Genomic DNA, 8,812 nt, shown 5'->3' on the forward strand with positions numbered 1-8,812 from the left:
CCAATGCCTGACAGCCCTTTCCAGGAAGAAATTTTCTCCAGTATCCAACCTAAAACTACCCCAGCACAACTTGAGGCCATTTCCTCTTGTCCCATCACTTGTCACTTTGGAGAAGAGACCAACCCCCACCTCTCTGCACCCTCCTTTCAGGGAGCTGTAGAGAGCCATAAGGTCTCCCCTCAGCCTCCTCTTCTCCAGGCTGAACACCCCCAGCTCCCTCAGCCGCTCCTCACAGGACTTGTGCTCCAGACCCTTCCCCAGCTCCATTGCCCTTCTCTGGACACGCTCCAGCACCTCAGTGTCTTCCCTGCAGTGAAGGGCCCAAACTGACAATTTGAGGTGTGGCCTTACTGGTGCCCAGTACAGGGGGACAATCCCTGCCCCTGGTCCTGCTGGCCACACAGTTCCTGATGCAGGCCAGGATGCCACTGGCCTTCTTGCCCACCTGGGCATACTGCTGGCTCATACTCAGCTGATGTCAACCAACACCCCCATGTCCTTTTCCCGGGGCAGCTTCCCCACCACTTGTCCTCAACCTATAGCATTGCAGGGGGTTGTGGTGACCCAAGTGCAGGACTTGGCCTTGCTAAATCTCATGATTCCCTTTGTGACCATCACTTCTACAATTTTACTGCTCAGTCTTTTCTGCTCACTCTACCTGTTCACCACCCCAAACTGCCCGGATATCCCTATAACTGCCTCTCTGCAGACAAAGCAAAACACTCTCTTATATAACAAATGAAACATGCTGGTGCCTGGACACATTATCATCAGCTCATAATTTTCCAAAACAATTTCAGACACGTAAAAAAAATAATTTTTTCACTAATGATCTTGAAAACAGAATGATTCATTTATATTTCACTAGTTACTTGCAAAATAATATGGTTCTAGATATAGGAACAGGAACCTTGACCCATCATTAAAACTAAAATCTAAATATTTGTGCTAATAACTATATTGTAACATCAGAACTGAAATCCATCTGATTCCTACTTGTGATGTGAAGCTCAAGGAAGAATTGACTAGAATACATAAATTCAACTTTTTATATAAATTTCTGACTCCTGCAGAAAAAAAAATCACTGATTCTAAAAAGTTATTAGAGTGGTTTTGAGTAAGCCACAATCTTAAAAAATTGTTATGAAGTAAAGGAATATTATTCCAGGCAATGGGGGAAAACATGCACCACTTGCTATCTACCTTCATCCTTGTAGGAAATGGGCGATTACAGCACATTACTACTTAACAGTGCCAGCCAAAAAGTAATGAAGTGAAAATGTAACATATTCCTTCATAATTCAAGAAATGGCAGAGAAATTATGCATTAACAATAGCATTTCAGAGATGATACTATTAACCAAATCTATGAGAAAAACACCTGTGTATTTTAAAGGACTTCAAAAAGCTATGGAAAACAAACTACAGAAACCCAAATCCTAGGCACTCACTGTCTCTGCAGTCAGAATCAACTTAGCTGTGTCTGCACACTGTCCTGTACCAGCTGATGAGTCTTGGCCAGAGCCAGTTCTAATTAGCCAGACTGTGCCATGCTGGTGACTCAACCCAATTTAGTGTAAATGCTCAGGGCTGCCCTGCTGCTATGCAGCTTTAGTAACTTCAGGCCAGCTTGTGTATCTCCGGAACGGGTTGCGTTCTGCTGTGCGGACTTGTTAGAAGTATTAAAAATCAGCTAGCCCAGCTGTGGAATACAATCCCATCGATACATTACCTGGAATTACATTATGCCAAGGAAAAACTGATTTTTTAAGACAATCTACTGACTTAGCTTTCTTTATGCTGTTATCCTTTGCTGAAAGAAAGGCTCATATGCACGTTGCTTTTTTTTTTTAAACTCAGCATTCTCTAAATACATCATAAACTTTCAGCATTTTCTATATTTAAGTTTGATTGTTACAACCTTCTTTTCAAATCTCAATTTTATTCATCCATATAATAAAAGTTTATGCCTGCATAGATGAATTAATAGGTTTATGTTAATTTTCACCTATCTTGCTAATGTACTGCCTGAAAACCCACTCCATCATATTTTCTCCATGACACTTTCAATAAGAGAGAAACAGCATTGCTCTGCCTTGTCTGGAGTATGCGTACGTTGCCAGACCAGACAGCCAGTAGCAAAGACAAGGGTGAATTGCACCTGCCTTGTTCTTGGTGTAAGCACAAGCCTGAGTTTTTATTTTGTTTCTTCTCTCCCCAGTTGATGGTTTTTAAAATTATTATTTTAAATCGTGCTTAAATTCTTTTGCATAGGTTGAAACTGGACAAGTATTTTAATATACTAGGAGTTACCAACAGATTAATAATTGTGGATGCCTCATTTCTCATGGAAATCAGGATGAAAGAGAAGCAAACACCATTTCAAATGAGATCTTATTCTAACCCAAACTTTGCTATTATTAAAAAAAATAATAAAAATCCAGTTTTTCTCCAGTGTAGAAGCTCAGAAAGAAAGTACTTCTAATACCAAATCAAAGCATATTTATATTGCTTTTAAGACCATTATAACAACATTCAAAAAAAATCCCAGGTGGCATAACTTCCCATAAGATGATGCAAATAGTGGAGGAGTGACTTAAAACAGTCACAGTGAATAATTCCCACCAGAACTCTTTTCCTTATTATATTATAATAAGAACATGCAGTCCTAATGGTAATTTGTGTGCAGTGTATCTCGGATGATAAGCTGATAATATAAAGTTTTAGTAGAAAAATTCAACTGGCTTATTCCTAAGGCTGCATACTTTCCTTAGATTTCCATAAGGTTGCCAAAATTCCCAAAGGTTTCTTAAAAGAAAAGGAACAAACAATCATTGTGAGATAAAGAGAAAACAAAACAAAATTCTAAACATGCCTAAATGCTCAGCATTGCAAAGTTCTAGATACCTGTTCTCTGCAAAGAAACGAGAAGGTTTCTGTGGAGGAGGAAGAGAGTTTGCTGTACCTACATTCCCATGCATTTTACCTGTGTGCCAAAAATCACTGAAACTAGGAGCAAGGAACTATAAGGCCACAAAGATTTTTTCTGATACACACTTTAAATGAGTTATTGGAAAAATTTATCAACAGCTCTTGGCTGAAAGTGTTCTAAAAATTGCAAATGAAGCTTCCAGTACTACTACGGTTATTAGTATTATTACTGAGTCAGTGACTGAAAATATTCCATGTAAAAGGAGACGCTGAGAACTATCACAGAATAACTCAGTCTCTAGCATGTGTGAAGGGTTAAGATTTTAATTTCCTACCCTGTGAATTTGATCCAAAGTGTGAACGACTGGATCAATTCAGTCACTGTAACACTTGGAAAGGCATGATCTTCCTTTCATTATTTATTAAAGGATGCCAACTATCACAGCTTTATGTAGAAAGCCTGATCCAATATGCATTCATAGACTGTATCTAGCTGATGGAAACCCAAGGAGATACATGCAACTGTATGAAAAGCCTAGTAAAGTTTTCTGTTATTTAAGCTCAAGGTTGGATTCAGATGACATCGAAGTGATTCTGAGCATCCAGCAACAGAAGTTTGTATCTGAAGATACTTCAACTTCAGGTATATCCAAGGTACACGGGCAGCCAAAGTAAACTTGGATTTTGAATCTGCTGCCTAAGAACTGTTTAGCAGTTCTGTTTAACAGTTTAACTATTTTGGTACTGAAGAGATTTTAAGTTTTTCTGCCAAATTATCAGTCTTTAGCTTTAGATAAATATTAACACTTAAGTATGAAAGAAAGTAATTTGGTAATTGTCCAGTGGCACCAAGAAAGCAAGCAGGAAAATTATCATCTTAGGCTTGAACACCCAAAGATATAAAATCAACAAATATATTTTAAAAATCATCACTAGTGCTCAGAGGAAAAAGACATGAAAGGTCAAAGGAAGAGTTTAGTTTTATAATGTTAATTACATAATTAATTCAAACTTTTTAAAGTTAGGTGAAATAAATCTTCTCCAAAGTAATTAAGTAGAAAGTATTAAATGGACATAAATAAATAAGCAACTCAGAAAACTAATAATATATAAGTTCATAGCAGGTTGTTTACAGCTAATAAAGAACTAGCAGTTCACAGTTTAAAATCCAGTAACTTAGAAAGCCAGCAATAATTGGGCAGGAAGGACTGTCTATCTCAGTGCCAATTAACATATTTTTATCCCTGTATGTTAATGGTACCAAACTACTCTTAGGCCAAAGGTAATGCTGGAGCTACATCTAGTCAAATTATTCTTCAGAAAAACCTTTTTATTTGGAAAAAGCCAACCCAACTTTCAGTTATCTGCTTCTTTCCAAATTTATTTCAAGTTATTCTGTAATCCATATTAAATTACTTTTTAGTGAAAATTAGGTCAACACAAAAAACAGACATCTTGAGTCATCAGGTCTGCTTCCTTGCCACTGCAGACAGTCATGTCATAATGTAATTAATAATAATCTTAATATGATAATAACTACTCTCACCAACTTATCAAGCTTTCATCTCAGAAACAGCTCAGACATTTAACCCCAATTAATCAATCCTACTGGAAGTAGGAAACTTGTTCCAAAATGAACTCCAGATTCTGACAGACTTTTTTTTTTCATTAGAGACACTTTAATTTCATATCCATTTCTTCTCATGCCCCATTTGTCCTTCAATTTAAGTAAGTATTCCTCTTCCACTGTGCTTCCTATTGTCCCTTTTTTGCTTCATGTGTTTTTGCAATAAGCCATGACAGATTAAAGGCAGTACTTCAGTCTCTTCTTATTGCACAGACTATCCATTCTTATAGGCATTACAGCAGCCCTATGAAACAATTATGTTTCTGGAACACATCTGATAAGAACTGCAGTTTTCCAGGACATGTCATTTGCAGCTACGAGAAATACTTCACCTTATACCTCACAAGATTCATAAACCTTTTTTGTTAGACACAGTATCAGCCACTTTCTCACTAAGACCCAGACACAAAATTCTTTGGCAACTTGCTTTGAGAAAAAAGCATTAATTTTATTTACATCTTGTAAAAGAGTATTACTGTGTTAGAAAGTGATTAAAAAAAAAAAACAAAAACCAAAACAAAAACCATAGAACATTGTGGTGAAAGACCCTAAGAAGTGATTATCATTTTAAAAGAACCAAAACAAAATCAACCCCTCCCCCACCACCCCCCCAAAAAAAAAGGCAAAACCCAACCCACCTCAAAACGAACAACTACAAAAAATAACAGTGGAATTCAGCTTCATTCCTGAATTATAATGATTACTGGTAGTACCAATAAATACCTGAGGGGAGGGTGCAGAGAGGACAGAGCCAGGCTCTTTCCAGTGGTGCCCAGTGACAGGACAAGGGGCAATGGGCACAGATTCAAACACAGGACACGTCTGAACATCAGGAAACACTTTTTTTAATATGAGTGGCACCAAGCACTGGCACAGGTTGCCCAGGGAGGTTGTGGAGTCTCCATCAGAGGAGATATCAAAAACCTGACCAGACATGGTTCTGAGCAACCTGTTCTAGCTGACCCTGCTTTAAGTAGGGGCATTGAACTAGACTCTGTGAAACCTCTGCTTCCAACAGATATCAAACAACTTCAGGAGTGTGCACTATGGCTGGTACCACAGCAGTGCTGGAACAAGACCCAGACTGTACAAAATGTTAACACTGGAAGTCAAGATGAACTACTCTCCAGATCTTATTTTTTTCAGATGTAATCACAGTGTTTAACACTAATTACAAAATATTGTGATCATGGCTTCTTTAGGACTATTATGTAATTTACAGTATCTTGAAAAACAAGGGCACTATCACTTTGGTTTATTGGTACAGAACAGTTTAAATACAGAGCTATTTAAAAGAAGTTGCTCCCTTCAACTAATTTTCTTATGATACATGACCAAGTTGGTATGCCAATAATTGTGTTTCCTTTGTCCAACATAAACACATGCACTCCTGCTGCTACCGCTGTGCCAAATCTGGCAGGCATTTCCCACTATGGTAAACTGGTTTTCTGTAAAGTGGCAAAAACCTAAACAGACAAAAAAAATACCCATTTTCTACTTGCTCAAACTGAACTGTCTTCTCTTAGATCAGAAAAAATGCAAAAGTCAACACTATGTGTTGAAAACATATTGGAAAATAATTGTAAAATGTATAGTATTTATGTAACTAATGATGATTTTGATTTCATGCAGTTTCAAAAAAAAAAAAAGAAAAAGGCAAGCCATGTAGAGATAGAGTTATTTCATTTATACACATGAAAAGCTGTCAATTTTTATACACCATTTACTACAGAAAACATTGATTGGACTTATCATGGGTAAGAAAGATATATTCTGATCCATATCTTCGAAAAAAGCAATTCCTATTTTAGCTTAGTGGAATTTGCTTGGGGTGGCATACAGGAAAAGACTAAAGAGATGGCTGAGACATACTAATGCTGATTACCAGCACATTTTTTGGTAGGGGGGCACAAACATGACGTGTTGAGCTATGAGAATGTTTAGAATCATGAGCACACTTAAAGGTAGGCATCTACCTATTAAGAAAAGAAGCTCTTGATGATTAAATAGAGTGAGGAAATGCCATTGAATTGTTTACTAAGAGATAGAAGATGGTGGGCACAAAGCAGAAATCTAGAGAACAACTATGATCAGTAGGGGATGCTGAAAATACTCCAGGCACCTGAAGATAATTAAGGAAACAATGACAGCTTGATTGTATGTACTGTTCCTGAGCAGTTCGCAAATGGAAGAAATTAATAAAGCCATGGTCTAATTAATCAATCTCTCTCAGATTTTGTCTTTTGTTCTGCATGTTCAAGATTAAAAAGACGTGATAACTGATCCATGACCCAATTAAAGTACTCTTTGTACTTAAAGTAAAAGCATTGTTATGAAGCTATTGGAAATTAAAATAACATATAGACCCAAACTGGGTTGCAAATTCCATACAGAACAGTGCTCATGATACTAAATTATATGATAGAAATGAGTAACTCATAATTGCTAATAGGGTATATTTAAATAATATAAGCAGGTTTTTAACCTTTCCTCATGGATGCTGTCTCATTATTAAAAGAAACAAAATCAAACCTTTCAGGATGCAAAGATCTGTGATTTTATCCCCCAGACTAGCCTAGAAACTCACCAAACAGAACAGGACAACCTACTGTCCATTTCAGTATCTTTGACAACGGTCAAGCTTCTGACTGAGGAATAATGAACTAAATCTGGTCTTTGATGGTCAGCTCCTCACTGTCTATATTCCTCCTACGTTAATAAACATATTATTTACCCCATATCTTAAAACATCATATTTTGTTTACAGTACTTTAAAGTCCATTCCCTGTATCTGAAATTAGTCCATTTCAGTACTGATCTCTTTGACATGGTATAATTTTTTTTTTTTTTTTTTAATTTGGGAAGTATTCTGTAGAGTATTTTCATACTGAAGAATGCTACATACTTACTAAATATAAATATGCACTAAAAATGTTACTCAGAATTCCCCAAACTTCAAGTAAACGGTTGTTAAATCTTCATCTCTCCTTCTCTAATCCTTTTCTTTTAAATCTTTACTACTATGTCCCCTAAATTCATTTTTCCCCTTTCACGTGCAGTTGAGATTTTGCTTGCTGTCTCTGTAAAAATGGCCACTGTTCCCATTGTATTAATAAATTTCAAGGCCAGAGGAATCCATATATGACCTAGCCTGATCTTTTCCCATTACATTTCAACTACTAGAACCGTGTCTCTCTGGAGTGGATTATACAGACAATCTAGTTCACTTAAATTTGACTCACTTTACGTTTGACATTTACACAGAGTAATGGAAGATGAATCACTATGCATTTTAAAGGACAATGGATATCCTTAAAGCTAGTATGCATTTTGGATTTAATATGCCCATTTAGACCCAACAGCACACCGTCTCATTCACTACACAGGCCATTAAAATATGTAATTTTAATTAACCCAACTACTTCTTTCCTAAGAGACAATAAAACACCAAGAATACAGAACTTCAAGATATTTAGCCACATATCTATGACAATCTAAAACAATTATTTCACAAATGCTACATTTTAGAAAGAAGTTTTCTAATTAATAGTCAGATTAATAGTGCATTTGAAACATCACTGATACACTTAAGTACAATAAAGTATTAATTAAATTTCAATTCAAAATTAAATTGTTTTGGATGTGAGAATACATTACCATTTCTAATCCCTCTTTGCAGCTCTCAGCTACTCTGCAGTTTAACATCCTTCAGGGATAAACTAAAGAACTGATTAGCCTTCATGGAACTGGAGAGTTCATGAACATCAACATGAACATTATGGATGTTCAACATTGTTGATATCTTAAGAGGTCCAGTGTGTTTCCATGTTCCCTAGCACCAGCCACAAACACACACACACACAAAAAAAAAAATCAAACAACTGAATTATAACGTGGCCGTATTTGCATCCTGGCAAAAGTCATGTAGCTGAACTTCAGCATTCTACAGAAAACATGGAAAATGTTCCTTTTTTATCTTGAAGTAGCATCTGTACTGCCAAACTGACTCCCTCCTTGCTTTGTTCCAGTGGCCTAACAAACCTGATTGTCCATGGCTGTAGACAAATTAGTTTGCTCTCACACTCTAATTGTGAGCAAGCCCAATAATATACCATCCTTTTCAAGAAAACCTGGGGGTACTTTTTTGGGTAGTCCAGATGCTGAAAGTGGCAGAGCTGTCTTCCTACAATCAGTACAAAGCAGAACAGATTTCTGCCATGCAGCAAGATACTGGGACACCTGATTCAGCCCTGC

This window comes from Eurypyga helias, unplaced genomic scaffold (genome assembly GCF_000690775.1).
Source record: "Eurypyga helias isolate BGI_N326 unplaced genomic scaffold, ASM69077v1 scaffold5292, whole genome shotgun sequence".
NCBI classification, from domain to species: Eukaryota; Metazoa; Chordata; class Aves; order Eurypygiformes; family Eurypygidae; genus Eurypyga; species Eurypyga helias.